Source organism: Lepus europaeus, chromosome 8 (assembly GCF_033115175.1).
Source record: "Lepus europaeus isolate LE1 chromosome 8, mLepTim1.pri, whole genome shotgun sequence".
NCBI lineage: Eukaryota > Metazoa > Chordata > Mammalia > Lagomorpha > Leporidae > Lepus > Lepus europaeus.
The window spans coordinates 94,816,278-94,838,600 of NC_084834.1; the positions used below are offsets into that span (position 1 = coordinate 94,816,278).

General features: G+C 46.3%; 1 protein-coding gene across 7 annotated transcripts in view; it reads left to right on the forward strand.

Annotated features, from left to right (window-relative positions):
• LIN54 (lin-54 DREAM MuvB core complex component) overlaps positions 1 to 22,323 on the forward strand; it is a 101,434-nt gene that overhangs the window by 8,947 nt on the left and 70,164 nt on the right. For 2 of the 7 annotated variants that reach the window (XM_062198562.1, XM_062198567.1), the window contains exon 1: positions 10,075 to 10,215. The exons of 1 other annotated variant lie outside the window; for it this stretch is intronic. The gene's annotated coding sequence lies outside the window, so the exon portion shown is untranslated. Of the gene's footprint in view, positions 1 to 10,074; positions 10,216 to 10,594; positions 10,610 to 12,271; positions 12,454 to 22,323 lie in introns of those variants that run through there. 4 more of the 7 variants (XM_062198565.1, XM_062198563.1, XM_062198568.1 and 1 more) reach the window with 4 other exon arrangements.

A 22,323-nucleotide genomic window follows, 5' to 3' on the forward strand; every position in this document is an offset into this window, starting at 1 on the left:
GCCACAGCAGAGAGCTGGACTGGAAGAGGGGCAGCCGGGACTAGAACCTGGCACCCATATGGGATGCCAGCACTGCAGGCGGAGGATTAACCAAGTGAGCCATGGCGCTGGCCCCAACCTGATACATTATTATAAACCAGCTGGCACCCACAATTGTTGCCTTGTATTTAGTAACACTCAAAAATATTTGTTAAGTAGGGAACATAGTTGGATAAGGAGGAAGTGTGGAAAATCCAAGACTTTTACGGTTTTATATAAATGTTCTTTTTCTGGGACTGGCATGAAGTTCAGAGTACACAAATCTAAGGGTGGAGTAGGAAGTAAAGGCTACAAGGTGGAAAAGGTGTTCCAAATCTGCCATCCACTGTGGAAACAATCAGAGCACACAGTGGAATTTGGGTTGGAAAGCACGAGCTCTGAGAGCCAGAAGAACAAGTAGGAAGGGGGGAGTTCAAAAAGGAAGCAGAAAGGCCGTCATGCATAAGAACTGTAATGGGCCTTTTCACTGTGGTTGAATAATAGGGACCCTCCGACTCTCCTAATAAAATAACACCTAGGATCTTTCTGCAGCTTCTGATGTATAGAAAGCAGGAAATAGCATTGTCCTCACCACAACAGTAAGCTGGATAATCCATAAAACCATAGCCTTGGTTGAGTCAGAGACCTGAGGACACAGAGCGATCAACAACCTAAAATCTAAGGAAAGAAGACAGATTGTTCTATAAAGATATGAGATGCAGGCATTGACTTACCTACCGGTAGCAGAGCAGGAGAGGGGAGATGGGACCACCACACTAACAGAAAAGGCAAATTCAGCTAAATCTCTAATAAATTGCTAGAGACTGGCTGTGGGTTAGCATGCTTATGGAGCCCCATGGAAGCCTCAGTCATAAGGGGAGTTCACATATGCTCACAGATTCTTCTCCAGGGAACTCCTCTAGGCACTCAGGACAAAGGTGGATGGCAGGATAGAGGACAAGAGAAAGATTCCTTGAAGGGTACAGGCTTGGAGGACAGAAGTGGCTGCCATTGAAAGAAAGGCAGGAGGCAAACCTTATTGTTCCCCAAAGCCCAGTGCAGATCCATTGCAGCTGGAGGAATAGGGAAAGGAAAAACTCTTTATCTCTGGGACAGGGGCAGGAAACTGTCTAGAGCCCTGACCATTGAATATCATAGACGGGGAGGAATCAGGATTATGGAGAAAACTCCATCCAAGTCCCAGGAACTGGGAACCTGCCTAAGACTGAAACTGGAATAGGACTTCAGAAAAACTGTCCCTGCCCCCAACATCTCAACCAGTCTCCCAACTCCAAATAGCAGTTTACTACTGGATGGAAGTCCTGGGCTTGGAGAGAGATCCTCTGTGAGCTGCATAGCACAGAGGCTTCAAGCTGAAAGTAGAACAGCCGCATTGAGAAAAAAACCTAACCTTTATTTTAAGCACAAAGTAACAAAAGAAATTTGAAAACTCTGCTGGCTGAAGTTAACCATAGCAACCAAAGCCCATCTCAATTCCTGTGGACTAACACAGCCTTTCACATCAACAGTCTAGCACAAGACGACACATGCCCCTTTCCCAGCATAAATAGTGTTTACCTGAGCATACAGGAGATACAGTATTCAATCTGTAATTATGAAAAACACCCAAATATCACACTGATAGGAGACAAAGCAATCTAAAAACGTTAGCACTATCAGTTGAGGAACTGAAGATAACTATGATTAATATCTTAAAGCTCAAAAGATAACATGAATGAACAGGTGAGCAGTTAAAACAGAGAAGTGGAAACTAAAAGAAAATGTAAAAAGGAAATTGTAAAAATATAGACATATCACAGAGATGAATAATTCCTTCAATGCAATCATGAGTAGATTCAACGTAACCAAGAAAGAACCAGAGAATTTAAAAATAGGGCGATAGAAGGGACTCCAACTAAGAATCAAAGTGGGGGTGAGAGGTGTGTGTGGAACTGACATTGTGGCATAGTGGGTAAAGGTGACTGTGACACCCGGCATCATATATGGGTGCCAGTTCCTTTCCCAGCCACTCCACTTCTGATCCAGCTCCTTGCTAATGGCCTGAGAAAGCAGTGGAAGATGGCCCAAGTGCTTGGGCTCCTGCTGCCTATATGGAAGACTCAGAAGAAGCTCCTGGCTTTGGCCTGGCCCAGCCCTGGCTCTTGCACCCGTCTAGGGAGTGAACCAGTGAATGGAAGATCTGTCTCTCTTTCTCTCTCTCTCTCTCTCTCTCTGTCTATACCCCTCTCTCTCTAACTCTGCCTTTCAAATACATAAATCAATCTAAAAAAAAAAAAAAAGCCCAAAGGGCAAAGAAAGAGTGAGAAGAGGTGGAAGAGGGAGAATATTCAGAAGCTGTGGAACAAAATGATCCAACATACACATAATTGGAATCCAAAGAGGAAAAGAGTGAAAGAAAAAGGCATTAAAAAGATTAAATCTAGAGGGTTCTAGTCCCCGTCAGGGTGCCAGATTCTGTCCCGGTTGCTCCTCTTCCAGTCCAGCTTTCTGCTGTGAGTGCCGGGAGTGCAGTGGAGGATGGCCCAAGTCCTTGGGCCCTGCACCCGCATGGGAGACCAGGAGGAAGCACCTGGCTCCTGGCTTCGGATCAGCGCAGTGCGCCAGCCACAACATGCCAGCCATAGCGGCCACTTAGGGGGTGAACCAATGGAAAAAGGAAGACCTTTCTCTCTGTCTCTCTCTCTCTCTCTCTAACTCTGCCTGTCAAAAAAAAAAAAAAAAAAGATAAGCCTAGAAGATAAAATAGCAAAGAATACATCCAGGGAATCTCAGAAAAACTGTCAAAATGATGGAACACAGACACATATACACACATAGACACATACTATTCAAACTGCTGAAAACCAAAGATAAATTGAAATCTTTTTTTTTTTTATTTTTTGACAGGCAGAGTGGACAGTGAGAGAGAGAGACAGACAGAGAGAAAGGTCTTCCTTTGCCTTTGGTTCACCCTCCAATGGCCGCCGTGGCCGGCGTGCTGCAGCCGGCGCACCGCACCAATCTGAAGGCAGGAGCCAGGTGCTTCCTCTTGGTCTCCCATGGGGTGCAGGGCCCAAGCACTTGGGCCATCCTCCACTGCACTCCCTGGCCACAGCAGAGAGCTGGCCTGGAAGAGGGGCAACCGGGACAGAATTCAGCGCCCCGACTGGGACTAGAACCCGGTGTGCCGGCGCCGCAAGGCGGAGGATTAGCCTATTGAGCCGCAGCACTGGCCAGATAAATTGAAATCTTAAAAGTAGCTGGCAGGGAGGGTGGTGCTGTGGTGTAGTGGGTAAAGCCTCAGCCTGCAATTTAGATTTATTTATTCAAAAGTCAGATTTACACAGAGAGAGGAGAGGGAGGGAGAGAGAGAGAGAGAGAGAGATCTTCCATCTGATGGTTCACTCCCCAGATGGCCACAACGGCTGGAGCTGCACTGATCCAAAGCCAGGAGCCAGGAGCTTCTTCCGGGTCTCCCACGTGGGTGCAGGGGCCCAAGGACTTGAGCCATCTTCCACTGCTTTCCTAGGCCACAGCAGAGAGCTGAATCAGAAGAGGAGCAGCCATGACTAGAACTGGCGCCCATATAAGATGCTGGCGCTTCAGGCCAGGGTGTTAACCGTTGTGCCACAGCACCGGCCCCTACTCCACTTCTAATCCAGCTCTCTACTAATGCACCTGGGAAAGCAGTGGAAGGTGGCCCAAGTATTTGGTCCTCTGCACCCACGTGGGAGACCCAGAAAAAGCTCCTGGCTCCTGCCTTCAGATTGGCCCAATTCTGGCCATTGCAGCCATTTGGGGAGTAAACCAGTGGATGGAAGATTTCTCTCTCTCTCTCTCTCTCTCTCGCCCTCTCTCTCTCACTCTATAACTCTGCCTTTCAAATAAATAAATAGATAAATAAGTAATTTTTTTAAAGGCAGCTGGAGGGGGGAAAATACACTGTGTACAGAGGAATTAAAACAGACTCTGATCAAATTATGCAATCCATCATTGCTCCTATTTCTTTATCCTCTTTTTATACTAGAATTCTGCATCTACACCCTTTGCTCTATACCTTTGCAGTACCTTTCACTAGGACAGAAAGAATGTATTTCTTCCACCTTATTGACACTGGGTTTGACCATATGAGTTGTTTTGACCAATGGTATGTAGGCAGAAGTGACAACGTACCAGTTGGTTGGGGGTAGGGTAGCCTTATTAAAAGGATATCATGGGGCCAGCGCTGTGGCGTAGTGGGTAAAGCCAATGCCTGCAGTGCCAGCATCCCATATAGACGCCAGTTTGAGTCCCAACTGCTCTACTTCCAATCCAGCTCTCTGCTATGGGCTGGGAAAGCAGTAGAACATGGCCCAAGTCTTTGGGCCCCTGCACCCACATGGGAGACCCAGAAGAAGCTCCTGGCTCCTGGCTTCGGATTGGCACATCTCTGGCCACTGCAGCCATGTGGGGAGTGAACATAGTGGATGGAAGACCTCTCTCTTTGCCTCTGCCTCTCTGTAACTCTGCCTTTCAAATAAATAAATAAATCTTTAAAAAAAAAAAAAGGATATCACATTTACACTGAATCCCAAGGGTTTCTGTGGTCCACTATAAGAGCATGCCCCAAGTAGCTAATGCCTTATATACTTGGGCTTCAGAATTAAAATATGTGGAACAGGTAACACCCCAACTCTAAGCTTAGAATCCAACCTGGCCTAGCTGAGCCCAGTCTAGATCTGTGAATCCAACCAACACATGAGGAAAACAAATGCTAATGTTTATAAGCCATGAAGAATTCTAAGACGGTCTGTAATAGCAGCTCAATTGAGTTTCCAGTCTCGCTAGGGGCAGATGTCATTTTTCTCCTTCCTTCACACACATTAAGGTCTTTGTGTCCAGGTCCAAATGGGTGAGGCCTAGGAAGAGGCAGCATTTCTGTCACCGTCTGCCTGCGCTCTTCTTTCAAGCTCCCATATCCTGTCTGGAGATGTGCCTGTCCTCAGGATGACAGACATTTGCAATATCTACTTCCTACAAGGGGACACCCACTCCTAACCACAAGGCTCATTCCACCTCTAGCAGGATAAGCACATGAGCACATTACAGCGGATCTTCTCCTTGTAGGCTTTTAATTTGAAAAACGAAAGCAAGTCTTTATTTAAGGGTTTATTTGTTTGAAAGGCAGAGTTACAGAGAGGCAGAGGCAGAGGCAGAGCAGTTCCATCACTGCAGTGAAATCCGCTGGACAGAGCTGCTCTGTCTTGTTCACCGCTCCATTCCCAGGGCCTGGCATAGTGCTTGGAATCCCATAAACGACCCACAGACAGTTGCGGAATATTTTCAGTTTTTAGTTCATTTGGAAAAGTGACCATGTAAATAAAAGCAAAGATTTTCTTCTGATGTACAGATGTTTGAACAACAGAGACTCTTAGGAGCTAAAATGCTTTCTTTGCTGAAATGAAAGATTGTATTTGACTCTGGATTATGGTTTTGAGTATTAATAGCTTTTAGCCATTGAGTTCTTGCTAGATGGCAGACACTGTTTTAAGTGCTTTCCACATCTTAACTTCATTAATCTTTGTAACAATCTTACCAATATGCACTAGCCCAGTTTATAGATGAGAACCCTAAGACAGAAGAAAGTAACTTGTCCAAGTTCCCACAGTTATTAAGTGGTGGGGCCAGGGTTAGTGTCCAGGCATTCTGGCTCCAGAAGACAAGTAATTAACCACAACATCCAGCTCTTTATGATTATTTTTAATAAGGACCATTTAATTTCTTCTTTCCAGCATTTATATGAATGCCTCTTATTTATTTCTTTTAAAGATTTTATTTATTTATTTATTTGAGAGGTAGAGTTACAGACAATGAGAGGGAGAGACAGAGAGAAAGGTCTTCTTTCTGTTGGTTCACTCCCCCATTGGCCCCAATGGCTGGAGCTGTGCTGATCCGAAATCAGTAGCCAGGAGCTTCTTCCAAGTCTCTCCTGCAGGTGCAGGGGCCCAAGGGCTTAGGCCATCTTCTACTGCTTTCCCAGGCCACAGCAGAGAGCTAGATTGGAAGAGGAGCAGCTGGGACTGGAACCAGCGCCCGTATGGGATGCCAGTGCCAGCCCCAAATGCCTCTTATTTCTTTTGTGACCATCATATCTCTCCTGCCAGGTAAGTGTGCCTCTTATTTCTTTAAAATATTTTTTAAAGATTTATTTATTTGAAAGGAAGAGAGGGAGAGGGGGAGGGGGGGAGGAAGAGGGAGAATCTTCCATCTTGCTAGTTCATTCTCCAAGTGGCCACAACAGCCAGGGCAGAGCCAGGCTGAAGCTAGAAACCAAGAACCCCACACTGGTCTCTCACAGGAGTGGCAGATACCCAAGTACTTCAGCCATCTTCTGTTGCTGTCCCAAGCACATTAGCAGGAAACCATATTGGAGGTGGAGTGGCCAGGACTGGAACCAGCACTTTGATATGGGATGCCTGTGTTGAAAGTTGCAGCTTAAACAACTGCACCACAATTTCAGTCCCTTTTTCAATGTTTTACTTATTTGACGGAGACAGAGAGAGAGTGCTCTCATCCCCTGGTTCACTCTCCAGATGCCTGCAGTGGTGAAGCTGGGAGCCTGAAACTCAATCCAGGTCTCCCTCATGGATGGCAGGATTTCCGTTACTTGGATCATCAGCACTGCCTCCCAGGAGCTGCATTAACATAAAGCTGCAGTCAGGACTCGAACCTTGGTACTCCATGCACTGTGCGATGCAGGAGTCTTAAACAGCCTTCCTAACCACGAGGCTAAATACTTGCCGCCCTTCCCATACCACCCCACCCCGACCTTTTTTCTTATTTAATTGCATTTGGCTAGGACACCCTGAAAAATCTTTAATAGCTGCTATATCCTTGCATCCTTCTTGGGTTTGTAATAATTATCTTGACCTAATTAAGGAAACCTCTTTTTATATCTAGTTTACTAAGAATTAAAAAAAATCAGAATGATTGCTGAATGCTAAGCAATACACCTCTATATATAATTTGGTTTTTCTTCTTTAATTAATTAATAAATCTGTAAGTTAGATTTCTTAATGTTAAACCAGCATTCTTGGACTAAACTGAACTTTGCCACAGTGTGAATTGTTTTTACCACTACATTGTTAGATCTGATAACATTTTAATACTCAATTTTGTCTTTGTAACAACTCATAGTGAGACTCAAAGGATTTCCCTTCTTTTTTGATACTGTCTTAGGTTTTGGTATCAGAATGATGCTAGACTTGTGGAAAAGCTGGAAACTTTCCTCTGTTTTGGATTGCAGTCTCCCAAAATCAAGTCTGGTTTGGGTAGCCCACCTCACTCCCTTCTTCCTTTCTTTCAGGAGTTAATGCTCCAAGCAGCTCAAAGTCTATAACTTGACTCATTTCTACTTAAGAGTCCTAAAACTTCCAAAACTTTGTCTTTCATACTTGTTTTCAGTCATGTTCCAAAGAGAGATGCAATCACCAGCTACCCTAAAGTGGCCCAAACCCTACTCAAGATGGGTCAAAAGGTGTCCAAAAGTCACCCTTTACTTAAAGTTAATGCTAACATCTCTACCCCAGGAGGAACTTAAGTCCCATTACCATACCATGAGTTTGTAAAAGAGTGTTTCCAAATTGCACCTGTGCAAACTTATACACACCTCTACATGTAATGACAAAATTCCCCTTTGGAATAGTCATTTCCTACTCAAAATAAGAGGTACCTGATTTCCCTTGCTCAGGGAGCTGCAGCTTTGAAAATGATTCCCCATGGTGTCTTTATTTGCTGCAAATAAAAATTACTTTGTGGAAGTCGCTGATTGGAATAGCGGTTAAGATGCTATTTGGGATACCTGCATCCTATATTAGAGTGCCTGAGTTTAAGTTCCAGCTCTGCTTACAATTCCAGCTTCCTGCTGATGTGCATGCTGGGAGATGATGGTTCAAGTAGATGTGTCCCCGATATCCATATGGGACACCTAGATTGAATTCCCAGCTCATGGCCCAACCCTGTTTCAGGGGGATGAACCAGAGGATGGGTGATCTCTATCTCTCATTCTGTCTCTCTGCCTTTCAAATAAATAATTTTTAAAGATAATAAAATTATATAAAAATTACCTTTAGTGACAACTACTTTTGGTGAAGATTTTGATTTCCACTTACCAAGAAGTGAATGTGGGGTCTGCATTGTAGGGTGGCAGGTAAAGCTGCTGCCTGTGGTGCCAGCATCCCATATGGGCACCAGTTCAAGTCCCACCTACTCCATTTCAATCCAGCTCCCTGCTAATGGCTTGGGAAAGCAGCAGAAGAAATCCTTGGGCCCTGCACCCATGTGGGAGACCTGGAAGAAGCTTCTGGCTCCTGGCTTTGGATAGGCCCAGCTTTGGCCATTGTAGCCATTTGGAGAGTGAACCAGAGGATGTAAGATTCTCTTTCTCTCTATTGCTCTCATTCTCGCTCTTGCTCTGTGTGTGTGTGTGCGTGCAACCTTGCCTTTTAAATAAATAAATAAATTTTTTAAAAAAATGAACCCACATTGGGTAGATAATAGTACAATAATCATTTGACTATGAGGATTTGTCATACTAACTCCTAACGCTCTTCATAAACTGGGTCATACTACTGAACCCCCCAAAAAGCCTGTTTTATCACTTGATTTTCCCACATTGCTTGCACATGCCACATACCCTCCCACTTCCACGCTCTTACTAATTTCAGTCCTCTTGCCTTGCTAAATCTTTATTTATCAGGCAGAAAGACTGGAAGAGAGTGGGAGAGAGTAAGAGAGCGAGCGAGAATGCTCTCATTCACTGGTCTACTCTCCATATCCCACAATAGTATGAAATTAGGAGCCAATGACTCAATCCAGTTCTCTCATTTGGGTGGCTAGAGCTCAGTTGCTTGAGCCAGGGTCTACATTAGCAGGAAGCTGAAGTTAGGAGCACTCTGACACAGGATGCAGATACCTTAACTGGCCTCTTACCCACCAGGCCAAACGCCCACCCCAGCCTTTCTAGTTCCTAGTGGTTGAGCTTTGAAGTCCAGTTAGCACTGACTATGGCGCAACAGAACTGAGGCAGAGACCCTGAAGCTACTTGACATCACTCATCTTATTTAACCCTCAGAATCCTGGGAGAAGTTTTGTTATTTCTATTTTGCAGATGGGAGAAGAAACTTTATACACCAGTAAATGGAGGTGTCAATTTAAAACTAGAATCTTGATTCCAAATGGTTGCAGCTTCTGCTGCGACCTCTCTAGTCTCCTCCACTTGATCCCTAGCTGGTATTTCAAATCGACCTGACCGTCCTGTGCTCCATTGGCAATTACATGCTGTTGCACACCATGTTACATTTACATTCTTTTACCTTTTCTATTGTTGTGTAGTTCTCATCTCAAACCACCGAGCATTTATTAACTGAGTGGTCTTTCACAGCCTGTTTTTCCGACTTCACATTCGGATGTCTTGTTACTAGTGGGGATAATAATAGAAAAGATGACTAAATACAAAGAAATTTGACTCCGTTAGTCTTAGCTGTATACAGTATTGCAAAAAAAAGCAAGAAGTCTCTTTCAAAATAAGTTTAATTGTGCGTGGTTTCCCAAGGGCTTTTTAGCGACTCTTGCAAGAGCAGTGCCTATAAAACGAAGAGATTCGGCTTTTGTGCGTATCGATCGCCGCCTTACGAGCACATCAAACAGGGAGGATGCTGGAGGACGCACCTCCAGCACGGACTTCCTAACAAGGGAAGCGAGGCGAGGAGGCGGCCTCTGCCAACTGCAGGCGCGATCCGGGATCGCCGTCCCCCACCCCCGGCTCGGCGAGATGGAACATTCCGTGCGAAAGCTTTGACAGGGCGCCCAGGCGGAGTCACGTGGAGCCGGAGCGTACTCACGGAGCCTTGCGGAATGACGCGGCTCGGGTTGCCAAGGGGCGGGGCCGGGCGCCGCGGAAGGGGCGGGGCGAAGGAAGCCGGCCCGGGGAGCTAAGCGAGGCGGGGCGGGGCGGGGCGGGCGGAGTGGAGGGGCGGGCAGAGAGGGGCGCGCGGGCGGGGAGGGCCCGGCGTATTATGGGATGCGGCGGTGGAATGGCGCTGGGCGCGTGATTTTGAACAAACCCGGGTCTGTGCCTCGGAGGCGCCGCCGCCGCCGCGGCTGCTGGGAGCCCAGGGAGCGCGGCGCAAGGAGGAGGCGGCGGCGCCGCCGGCTTTGGTGAGTGTCAGCCCCTGAGATGGGGGCTGCCCGGCGGGCGGGAAAGGGGGAGCCGGTCTCCACTGCGAATGGCAGCGCGGGCGGAGGGCGCCGAACCGCTCCCCCCGGGAGCCCGGGCGGCGGGGCCGTGGCGGGGAGCGGGAACCTGCCGCCTGGGGGCCGCCGCGCCCCATCCCCGGGCCGCAGGGGGCGGACGATCCGCAGGGCTCGGCCCCTTCCCGCCGGCCCCCGGGAGGGCGGCTGTCACTCGGCAGGGCCGACGCCGTGCCGGCCGCCCTGCCCGGCGGACTGGAGGAAGGACTGCGACGGCTGTGGACAGGCGCACGGCGCGGTCCGGGAAGCCGGCCGTGTGGGCCCCGGTGTCAGGGAACCGGTTTTGCTGCTGTGTCATCTGGTATCAGCCCCTCCTTTGCCTGCTCTTCCTACGCCCCTTTGTATGGACTCTTCTTGGTGTGCGTCCGTTTTCCTCGCGAAGCCCACCAGCTAAATGTCACCGTGCTCCCGCGGTGCACGGGGGAAGGGAGCGGGCTGGGGCTCAGCTTGGCCACGCAACGGTAAACAGCCCGGCAGGGTGCGGCTGGACCGGGCTGTCGGTGGGTTGGTGAAGTTTAAGGATGAGGGAATCGGGAACACTTTAGACTCGGAGCGCCGAGCAGGCTGCACAGGAAAGCGGGGGTTGGAGCGGCTGGAGGATAGCGCTTGTTTACGCCTGGAGCCGCCGACTTTTGTATGGAGTTGCCTTTCACACAAGGTGGAAATAAATGGCTTTTTCCACCTCCACCTTCCTCTCCTCAGACTAACTTTTCAAAAAAGGCACTAACAGTGGCTGTATTCGCAACCTCGCTTGTTTTACGTAGGTCCTTTAGAGCTTATGGCGTGGTTTAGTGGTATAGAATTTAGCTTTTGAGGGGGTGATCTTTCTGAAATTAACAAAGGTAACTGATTTTTTTTTCCAAATGCTGATTTCGTCAGAAGCTTTACAGCTTATGTTTTCTTCTTAGATGATTAGAAAAATGTATGTTCTCCTTTAATTGCTTACTAAACTGAATAATGACAGGAACTGGTGGGAGTATGGGGCAACTGGGGTCTTATTCTAAAGCAAACTGTTTATTTTCACTGTATTGAACAAAACAGCAGCGGCAGATGGTTTTTCAATTTGATGACTTAGATCCTAAAAACACTTGGCAAGAAATTTTAGCTAAGAGCTATATTTTCCGTATTTTGGAAATTGATCGTGAATGTTTCCACAATTGGATCAGTACATTCTAAATCCAGTCGCACTTTGAAGTCCGTGTTCGTGGACAGAAGTGACCAGATTAAAGTTGAGTGGAGAGGAAAACAGTTGGGATCCTGGTTTTTAACTGGTGGCTTGTTTTTGACCGCCCGCCTGGCTGAGGGTCGGTGCCTGTAGTTTAGGAAAAGTGTCAGAGAGGTCAGGGCTAGCATATGGAAATCGCTCGTCCTGTCAAAGCAGTTCTGCGGTCAGAGTAATACGTCAAAGTTGGTGAGTGACATTCACGGTGCCCACCGTGTTTGTAGCGTCTGAGATGGACGCCGCGGAAGAAGCCCATGCCTCCACCTCCCTCAAGTTGGTTTCGTGAAAATGAGGGAGTTTGGGCTCTTTATTGTCCCGGTGCCGCCTTCCGCTGGGCTGCCTTCGCACACAAGCCTATGCCGGACTTGGGACCCGCCGGGAGAGCGACTTCCTCTGGCGCCGCGGCGGGGCCGCCGGGCTCGGCGTGTGGTTCGGGGGTGAAAGGTTGGCGTGGCCCGGGAGCACTTGTTCCTCCGGGTGCGTTTGAAGGTTGGCGGGGCCGGCGGGAGGCTTCCCCGGATATGTGGGTGTGCGCCTCTCGGGAGGGGCGGGCCGGGGCGGGGACGGGGAGGCGGGGGGCAGGCTGCTGGCGGCGGCGGCGGCGGCGGCGGCCCGGGCTCGGGCTGCCGGGGAAGCTGCTGAGCTGTGATGGTGATGACGAGGTGAAAATGGCGGATCTTTCGAAATACAATCCCGGCCCCTGACATACCAGAGGCGGCGGCCGCGGCGACGTCGCCGCCCGGGCTCGCTCCCCGGCCCCCGGGTACCCTGCAGCGCTCCAGTCTGGGCCAAGCGGGGAAGGAGGCGGCCGGCCGGAGCTACCGTGTCAGGCAAACAAGCAGCGCCCGGGCTCGGGATTGCCCGGGACCTTCTGGAGCCCCCACCTCGGAGCCCGAGGGAGGAGAGAGCGGCCGCCGCTGGAGGTAGAGGAGGCTGGGGGTACCCCGAGGGCTCCTCTGGGTAGAGATCGCTGCGTTTCGAGGGGTGCCGGCGGGTGGGGGAAGAATTGCGTTGTGGATCGAGGCATGACTTGTCCGGAGTGCAAAGCAGCAGTAGCCTCGTCATGACATCAACATTATTCTTTGAGGGTGAAGAGGGCTCGAGTTTGCTCTTACACCTCAGGCGCTGCTGAGGCCTAGAGGAACCGCCAGCACTTACCATGATTTCCTGATGTGATACTGAAAATATCCACTCAGCCGGGTGTTGGTTGGGTGGTGTTCACCAGTTTAGGGGGTTGTATGTTTCTTTCGGGAGGCAGAGCATTGGCATTTTATTCTGCGTTTAAGGTCTTAGATCACAACCTATAACTTGTTGGGGTGTTGGATGCTCACAGTTTTTGACCATAAGCACCACTATGAAGCCATTAAAAATGTTATTTTTTTTCTTTCATGGCTCTGTCATCCATCAAGTGACCCCTTTGCCCCTGCCATTTGGCTGATAACAATTGAGATACTGTTAGTGATATTTTATAACCTTTGCTTTTCAGAGAAGTTCTTCTCTGCCCTCCCCCCCCCCCCCAATCCAATTTCTTGAATCCAGATAGTTGAGTTGTGAAGATTTTGCTGTGGATACAATCCAAGTGAAATACAGCTCTGGGAGCTCTATTTTGGTCATGAGTTTTACCTTCATTGTTAAGAAGGAGAGTTGTGATGGCTTGCTGCCAGCATTTGATATGAGGTTGTTAAGTCGGTAAAGATAAATTGAGATTTCTGTTACATTCTAAATGCTGGATTTATCAGTCCTTTGTTTAGAGAGCTGGAGAATTGGATTGATTTTTATGATGGCCATACTGTGATTTTGGTAGATCATCTAAAGATCCATGTATGTTTCGGTTATGCTACAGGATCTCTAAGGAGTCTGTTTCCTTACCCACAACAGTGATATTACTGAAATGTTACATGTGAATCACATTTGTATACGTTGGTTTTTTTTCTCCAGCTTTAGAGTTGGATCAGTCTCATGGAGTGTGTGAGCCTCAGCTGAGAGATTAATGTTTAAGAAATGCCCATTGGTAATGTTTATGATGGGCAGTAAGTTTTCTTATTCAGGTTGCCTACAAAGAGTGATGTCATACACTATATGACATTATATCATGTATGCAGATGAGATATACTGTGTGTGAATGTGTGTATATAGTGTGAACTTCTGGCTTTCACTCATTAGAAGAAAAAGGGACCAAAAAAACTTTAGGAGATACACCTGAGAGTTATTCAGAAGGTTTAGTTAATGATGGTTATTATTAATTTTGAAAAATAATCTGATCTTATATTATTCAGTAGGAATTTAATACTGTTTTTAAATTACAGTTTTATGTAGCGGTTATTTGGTCCATGCCAACCAATCTGCTAAGTTAATAATGAGATTGAGAATTTTTAAAAATAATTAAAGCGGGGAGGCTGAAATGTTTTTTGCTATTTTTTTTTAAATTTTAGGATTATTTATTTATTATAAAGAGTTACAGAGAGAGAAGGAAATTCAGAGAGTTTCATCTGGGTCCCCCACATGGGTAGCAGGGGCCCAAACTCTTGGGCCATCTTTCACTGCTTTTCCCAGGCCATTAGCAGGGAGCTAGATCAGAAGTGGAACAGCTGGGACTTGAACTGGCACTCATATGGGATGCCTCTGGGCGCCAGTATTGCCAACTGGGCTTTACCTGCTCTGCCACAATATCGACCTTCTGCTGTTTTCATTTTTGTTTGTTTGTTTGTTTGTTTGTTTTGACAGGCAGAGTGGACAGTGAGAGAGATAGAGACAGGTCTTCCTTTTGCCGTTGGTTCACCCTCCAATGGCCGCCGTGGCTGGCGCACTGTGGCCGGCGCATCGCGCTGATCCGAAGGCAGGAGCCAGGTGCTTCTCCTGGTCTCCCATGCTATTATTGTCTTTTTGTGATTCTTTGTGACTGTCTTTAAAGACCAGTTTTCCAGTTGTTGTGGAAAGAACAGTCCCAAAAACCTGTTAGGAAGGAATGAAGCCTCTGGGGATAGTCTTGCCCTTTTTTTCCTCGGAGAGGAGCGTTACAGATGTTCTTTGCTTTTTCCAGCACTGTGCTTGTTTGCACAGACTTTACAGGTGGAGCATCCTTGATCTCAAAATCCAAACTGCTCTGAAGTACTTTGCTTACAAAGTTCTGGATTTCAGAGCATTTTGAGTTTCAGATTCTAGGGTTAGAGATGCTCAATTTCTGGTCAGTGACACTCAACCTTTATTGGGTATCTGTGATGTGTCATAAACTTTGCTAGGATCAGAGCCTAAAATATCCTCAGTGTCATTGCCTCAGGAGCATCTGGTTTTAGACTCATTGTATATTCAAAAGAATGGATTGAGTGGGTCTTTACTGGATAAAGCTTTGAGAGTTACAAAACAATTTTGAGTAGAAGACATCTAGAGAGATAAATCCTGTAGCTTCTGCGTAGGATGGAGGAGATGGAGGTAAAATTGCCACAGAAGGCTCCAGGCTTTGGAGATTTGGACGCTGTTGGTTGCAGTAGGATGGGCTTATTGTGGAGGTGTAATCTGTATGCTGTATGACAGATTAATGTTTATACAGAGAGAGATGTTAACATGACAAGAGCTTAAGCCCTGTTGTTCAATAGAATATTGAATGCCATTAAAAATTGAGAACTCAGAAGTTATCTAAATAGAGAAACAGAAAAAAGAATTTTATGTAAGTTACAGTGTACATCATAACTATCTTCATGGTGGCCCTGTAAGTAAACCAAGGCTCCGAGGAGGTACTGTTGCCTGGGATGAACAACCAGGAGAACCAAGGTTTGGAAATGGGTCTTTCAGGTTTGAATCTCCATGTTTACCCCACCTTGTTGGTGTTAAGTGTGAATAATAAACAGTTCCCTTTTTTTTTTCCAGTAAAGATTTATTTATTTTGGAAGTCAGAGTTACAGAGTGAGAGAGAGAAAGAGAGAGATTCCATCCTCTGGTTCACTCCCCAGATGGCCACAACAGCCAGAGTTGGGCCAGGCTAAAGCTAGGAGTCAGGAGCTTCATCCAGGTCTCCCACTTGGGTGGCAAGGGCCCAAGCATTTGGGCCATCTTCTATTGCTTTTCCCAGGCACATTAGCAGGGAGCTGGATCAGAGTGGAACAGCCAGGACATGAACCGGCACGTATAAGGGATGCTGGCATCACAGGTGGTGGCTTTACCTGCTATACCACAATGCTGGCCCCACAGTTCCCTTTTAAAGGAAAAAGTATTGTGAATCCCCTATTGACCTAAATTATTTTATTAAAATATTTAATTCATATGTATATAACCACGTATAAAGCAAAAATATTTATAAGTGAAATATAAACGAGACTATAAAACCTGTAGAACAAATTAAATGCGAGGTGATAGATGATGCTGTTTTGCTGAAACTAAGTCTTTCTTTGCATAGTGACTGTTCTGTTGTCTTCTTGGCACACAGATGTGCAGTTTTCCAGGGGCTACATGCCGTAGGATGACTCAGTTCCTACACCACTTTCCTGTGCTCGCATGCTGTGGAGCATCTCCTTAAACCACACACTAAACGGGTTGGCTTTCACGTGACATAAACATGTCACTTCCTTTGGAAGTCCTTTCTGTGTCGTGTTCTTTAGTCCACCCTAATTCTCATACCATAGATTTTTGTAGATGAGATGATTATACAAATGATCCAGAATATACTTAAAAATATATACTACAGAAATTAAAATGCAAATCTTTTTAAAGATTATTTATTTATTTGAAAGTCAGAGTCACACTGAGAGAGGAGAGGCAGAGAGAGAGAGAGAGAGGTCTTTCATCCACTAGTTCACTCCCCAAATGGCCGTGATGAATAGAGCTGGGCCAATCCAGAGCCAGGAGCCAGGAGGTTCTTCCAGGTACCCAAAGCGGGTGCAGGGACCCAAGGACTTGGGCCATCTTCTGCTGCTCTCCCAGGCCATAGCAGAGAGCTGGACTGGAAGTGCAGTATGGGATGCTGGAACTGCAAGTGGCGGCTTTACCTGCTGTGCCACTGAGCTGGCCCCCAAATGCAAATTTTTCAAAACTTTACCAGAATTCATGGCTTACAGCCCATTGATGCCAGTTTAGTTTGAGAAATGTGGTTTTGTGCTTAGTGTTTGAATTTCTGATGTTTGATTTTAGAATTCAAAGCCAAAATCAGGGCTGGCGCTGTGGTGTAGCGGGTAAAGCCGTTGCCTGTAGGGCGGGCATCCCATATGGGCATCAGTTCAAGTCTCGGCTGCCCTACTTCTGATCCAGCTCTCTGCTATGGCCTGGAAAAGCAGTAGAAGATGGCCCAAGTCCTTGGGCCCCTGCATTTGTGTGGGAGACCTGGAAGAAGCTCCTGGCTCCTGGCTGCAGATTGGCATAGCTTCGGCTGTTGCAGCCCAGTTGGGGAGTGAACCAGCGGATGGAAGACCTCTCTCTCTCTCTCTCTGCCTCTCCTCTGTGTAACTCTGACCTTCAAATAAATAAATAAATAAATCTTAATAAAGAAAAAAAAGCTAAACTGTAGTTAACTAGGTAGTACTTGGGGTAAACTTTAGGTACAAAAGCCTAGTCCTTCAACACTGATTACTTCTGACATCTCACAGATTATTCATTTGTCTGTAATACAGTTGTAGGTTAGCCCTTTATATTATGTGCAAGAATGAAGATATTTGTTCATCTAGATTATTCTCTTCCTGTAACTGAAAATAACTTTCTGCAATGGTAATATTCTATTAAAAACGGTTTTAAAAATGTAAAAGCATAGAGCATTTGTCACCTCTATCTTGTATTCTTTTTTAATTTATATTTAATTTACTTCTTTGTCATTGTCAACACCCTAAGTCAGACCTTCCATTTTGGTCTATTTACTGTCAGAGCCTTAGAGCTGATCTTCCTGCCTCCAGGCCCAGGCAGCCCTGAGATGTGGGTAGCTCTCCCAGGGCACAGCTGTATCCTGCTGCTCATCTGATTTCTTTCAGGGAAAGGTCTTTCATTAATTCCCCTGCCCTCCACAAAGCTGGGAAGCAGTAAGCAGGTATTAATGAAATGACTGATAAGCATCGTAGGCTAAGTAAAAACTAAGAGAACCTGGTAGATTTTAGGATATAATGCAGTTGCAGAGTTTATTGGTTAAGAACTGAATGTGAGTATTTAAAAACTTATTTGAAAGGGGTTTCTCAGCTTGTTAGTGGACCTTATGGGGATTTGGGTTTATTAATTTATTTCAAGTGTGTTAAGTCCTGGGTATTTTGTACATCTGTCCCACTGAGATAGACCGCAGTTATTTTCAAAGCCCAGCGTAAATAAGTCTGGAGTTTTCGGCGAGCTACCCTTTCTCCAGGAGTGAATTAGGCACTCCTCAGATGGATAGTGAGAGAGTGTTCACTGGCTGTGTTCCAGGCACTGGGGACCAAGGTACAGTGGAGATGAAGGCAGACAGTCCCTGTCCTCATGTAGCTTTTCGTCTGAAGAAATGGGGGAGGGATGATCCTGCTATTCACAAATCAAACTTTCTGAGTGTGATAGACACAGTGACGGAGAAACCAGGTGAATAGGTTGGATTCCCTGGAGCAGTAGAGATGAGCGCAGGGGCACTCTGGTAGATAGGTCGTTTAAGACGTTTAAGACATTTAGAAATCATGTGACTTTATGAAATCAGTGGCCCCTTCCCTCTCACTGGACTTAAACCATTTAGCCATGCTCAACTGTGAGGAGGAAAAAAGCGCTGGCTTCTGTGAGACCGGATCAAGGTGTAACTATTTTAAATTAGGCCTCCATCTTGTAACTTGGGCCTGACCAGGCCCTGAACCCTAAGCCAGAAGCTCCTAAAAGTAAATAAATGAACTCCCCTTGCAATAAACTCTCCTAGCAACAGCCGATTAACAGATAACGGAGAAACACCTAGAGTTCCTGGTGTCTTCTCAGGGCAGATAAGGTCATTAATAGCTTCCTGAGACCCTGCAGTTCGGCACGTACACCCCAGCAGCTCGGACCCTGTGCTTCGGCCAATCAGTTCAAAAGGCATCAACCCCAAAGCCATCCAACCACCTTTAGTAGGTCCGTTCCCGCCACTGGATGCACTAATCAATTCTAGGAGATGTCCTTTGAATTTCCCGCGGGATGAGATGATTTGCTAAATGGTACCATGATGTATAGAATGTCTCTGAAAACCCTATAAAAACCCTGTTAACTGAAGGTCGGGGCTCTCAATTCAGACCCGCTGCGTCGGTGTTGACTGAGAGTCCAGGCCTGGACCTGCAATAAAACTCTCGTGTGCTTTATAGTGCTATCGGCTCCTTGGTGGTCTTTGGGGACAACTGAACTGGGCATAACAGCTTCCAAGAATGTATTTTGCCTTTAATACTTTTATTTGATGAACTAAAAATATTGGAAACATGTGGGATGCCTTGTCCATCCTGGAGTCGTGGAGTCTTGCTCTCACACATAGCTCACAAATAAGCCGTCCCAAGGGGCAGTGGACGGAGGCTTGTCTGCTCTTTGTTCTGGGAAGATCCTCCCTTTCCTCGGAGTGGTCCTCCACTCAGCCATGATGAGGTCGCATGTGCTGGTACATAGCTTCCATTCCTCTATGGGATAAAATTAGGATGATGATTCATGTCAGTAGGTGCCAAACCCTTTTTCTGCCATGCCCATCAGTTCCTTTTGAGAGTTTTTTTAGCATTGGCCACCATGCCCTGTGTGTGACCCTGATTGAAACAGATAAGGGCGCCTGACCAGCACACAGTCCTCTCTGCTCAGGGCCTGTGGGGCGTCCTGGGTTGTGCTTGTGCTGGGGCTCTGCACAGGCCCCCAGTCAGCCCCTTTCTCCTTACAAGTTCGAGCTTTGCCCCTGGTTCACAGGAGACCCCTACCCCTAGAGCTCCTCATCCTAACAGTTTGAATGAAAACACTTGTTCTTCTAATTACAGAACTTCAAAACATAAAGCCGAAATGCACAAAAGAGGAGCAATAGGCAAATCCACCACCAAAGCTGGGGGTTTTAGCATACTCTCTCAGTAGTTGACAGAACAGTAAAAATTCAGTGAGGCTATCAAAGAGCTGAGTGACATTATCAACCGACTTGACCTAATTGACATTTATAGAACACTACCCTCAGCAAATGTAGAATACGTGTTCTTTTCGAGTGCACGTGGAGTGTTCCCTTGAAAAGATGGACTGTATTCTGAGTCATAAAATACATCTCTAATTTCAAGTGATAGAAATGTTACAGAGTAGTATGTTCTCTGACAATAATAGAATTAACTACAAATTAATAATGATAGCTAGAAAATCTCCAAATACTTGGGAATTAGCACAAAGATGAGACCACAAGGATTATTAAAAAAAAAAAAAAAAAAACATTTGATCGCTTCTCGGCCTTTTGGCTAAGATCAAGTGTAAAAAAACCATTTGAAGTGAGTGCTAATAAAAAACGTATCAAGGGCCTGGCGTTGCACGGCAGGTTAAGCTGCTGCTTGTACCTCTACATCCCACATAGAAGCCCATTTCGGGTCTCAGCTCTGTGCTTCGTGTCCAGCTTCCTGCTGATGTTCCTGGGAAGGCAGCAGATGATGGCCCAGGCGCTTGGACCCCTGCCTCGCCATGAGGGAAACCCAGATGTAGCCCAACCCCAGCCGTTGTAAACATTTGAAGAGTGAACCAGCTCATGGAAGATATTCTCTCTCTTTCCCCTCACTTTCCCTCTCTTCCTCTCTTCTCTCTCTTTCTCTTTCAAGTAAATATTTTTTGAAAAATCACTTATATTGGGACATACTGGGCTAAGCCTCTGCCTGCAGCACCAACATTCCATATGGGTGCCGGTTCTAGTCCCAACTGCTCCTCCTCCAGTTCAGTTCTTTGCTATGGCCTGGGAAAGCAGTAGAACATGGCCCAAGTGCTTGGGCCCCTGCACCCACGTGGAGACCTGGAGGAAGCTCCTGGCTCCTGGCTTCAGATCAGCTCAGCTCTGGCCATTGCAGCCATTTGGGGAGTGAACCAGTGGATAGAAGACCCTTCTGTCTCTCCTTCTGTCTGTCTATAACTCTACCTCTCAAATAAATAAATAAATATTTTTAAAAATTCACAGAAATGAATAAAAATCATCTAGCAGCTCTGGAGGGAATTTTTTTGTATTAAAAGATTACTGTAGAAAAGAGGAGAAGCTTAGACTAAGTAATCTAAGCCAGAGATTGACAAACTTTTTCTGCGAAAGGTCGGATAGTACATATGTTAAGCTTAGGAGACTATATAAGTTTACCATATATTGGTCCTCCCATGCCCACCTTCCCAACCATTTAAAAATGTAGAAAAATATATTCTTTTTTAAAGTTTTATTTATTTGAAAGTCAGAGTTAAACAAAGAGAGGAGAGGCAGAGAGAAAGAGAGGTCTTCCATCCACTGGTTCACTTCCCAACTGGCCGCAATGGCCAGAGCTGTGCCAATCTGAAGCCAAGAGCCAGGAGCTTCTTCCGGGTCTCCCATGCAGGTGCAGGGGCCCAAGCACTTGGGCCATCTACTGCTTTCCCGGGCCATAGCAGAGAGCTCTATTGGAAAAGGAGCAGCCGGGTCTTGAACTAGTGCCCATATGGGATGCCAGCACTCCAACCCACTGAGCCACAGCGCTGGCCCCAAAATATCCTTATTCTAATTTGGCCTAAAGGTTATAGAATGCCTGTGCTTTCATCTTAAGGTTCTAGAAAAAGACTAAGTTAAACCTAAAGCAGGCTGAAGGAAGGAGGTAAAGATAACAGCCATTTAAATAAAAATGAACAATTGAGAAAATCAGCAATGCCAAACATGATTCTTCAAAAAGGTCAATGAAGGGGCTGGCACTGTGGAGCAGTGGGTTAAGCCACAGCCTGTAGTGCCAGTATCCCATTTGGGCGTCTTTGGGGTCCCGGCTGGTCCACTTCTGATCCAGCTCCCTGATAACATGCCTGGGAAAGCAGGGGAAGATGAGTCGAATCCTTGGGCCCCTGCACCCACGTAGGAGACCCAGAGGAAGCTCCTGGCTCCTGGCTTTGCATCAGCCCAGTTCTGGCTGTTGTGGCTGTTTAGGGAGTAAACCAGTGGAAGGAAGATCTCTCCCTCTATCTCTCTCTCTGTAACTCTGCCTTTCAAATAAATAAATAAATCTTAACAAAAAATGGAGAGAGAACCTGAGAGTTCCTTACAACTGAGTTGAACCTTATTAAAGACATGGAATTTGTAGTTAAAAACCTTCCTACAAGAAGCTTATGTCTAGGCGACTTCCCTGGTGAGCTCTACCACACATTTACAAAAGCAATAAACAATGCACTGCCAATTTTTTCCTGAAAACTGAAGAGAGAACATGGCTCAACTCATTAGGCAACTGTTATCCCCAGGCAGACATTGTAAGACATTTGCAGGCCAGACCGGTATCCCTCATGAGCATAGACAAGTGCTTAACTAAAATCTTAGCAAAATGTAATTCAGCATATATCCAAAGCATGATGCAGCATGATCAAGGGAGGTTTCTTTCAGGAATGCACAATTGGTTAAATAATCAAAAATCTATGTAACTTACACAATACGAAAAGAAATGCCATGTGATTGCCTCAGGAGTTGCAGAAAAATTTATGACAGAATGAAATATTAGTGTTTTTCTTAAAAGATTTATTTGAGAGACAGAGTTACAGACAGAAAAAGGGAGAGACAGAGAGGTCTTCCATTCGCTGGTTCATTCTCCAAATGGCCGCAACGGCCAGAGCTGGGCTGATCTGAAGCCAGGAGCCAGGAGCTTCTTTCAGGTCTCCCACTCAGGTGCAGGGGTCCAAGCACTTGGGGCATCCTCCACTGCTTT